The following is a 1,009-nucleotide window of genomic DNA, read 5'->3' as shown; positions in this document are numbered from 1 at the left end:
ATACACACATACGTATGTATATGTGTGTGTCTGTTTGTACACATGTCTCTGTATATAGGCATGTATTCATTCGTGAAAGCCATGCAAGATGTATATTTACATATATCTGGGTGGGCGTATGAATGTGAGCGTGTGTTTGTGTGTATATGTATGAGTATGTGTACGTTTACCTATCTATCTATCTATCTATCTATCTATCTATCTATCTATCTATCTATCTATCTATCTATCTATCTATCTATCTACCTATCTATCTATCTCTATACGTATGTATAGAGGTAGATAGGCCCAATGCGTTGGATAAACCGAATGCATTAGTGTATTATATCAAATGTTGACATTTTGAGTCTGACAATTGTGAAATTATTCACGAATATTGTGAACCACCCTGGGGAAACTCAGAGTACGCAGTCAATATTTGATGTAATCGACATACATGCATACATACATACATGCACACATATATGCAGGCATGCATACATACATAATTCCATCCGTCCATACATACATACATACATACATACATACATACATACATACATACATGTGTACAAGAGATATGGCTTTGTGTCCTAAGAGCCGGCTTCGAAATTTTGTGTCTAAAACTGTTTTTCAATCCAATATTTATATGCTGTTTTTCATAGATATATATGTACTTCGAGATCCAATTCTACGAAGGGATTACTCCATGTTCTCTCGAAAATTTATAATTTCTCATGACATCAACAATATACATACATACATACATACATACATACATGCATAATGATACACACACACACACATGCAGATATATAATATATAGATGTATATTGTGTGTGTGCATGGGTGTGCGTGTGTTTATGTACACACACACACACACACACACACACACACACACTCACACACATTATTATATATGTATATATATATAATAATCAAAAATTTTATGTATGTGCATATATATAATAATAATAATAATAATTATATATATGTGTATATTTGTATAAATATATATAAATATATATAT

Source organism: Octopus bimaculoides, chromosome 20 (genome assembly GCF_001194135.2).
Source record: "Octopus bimaculoides isolate UCB-OBI-ISO-001 chromosome 20, ASM119413v2, whole genome shotgun sequence".
Classification (NCBI taxonomy): Eukaryota; Metazoa; Mollusca; class Cephalopoda; order Octopoda; family Octopodidae; genus Octopus; species Octopus bimaculoides.
This window is presented reverse-complemented; position numbering follows the sequence as displayed.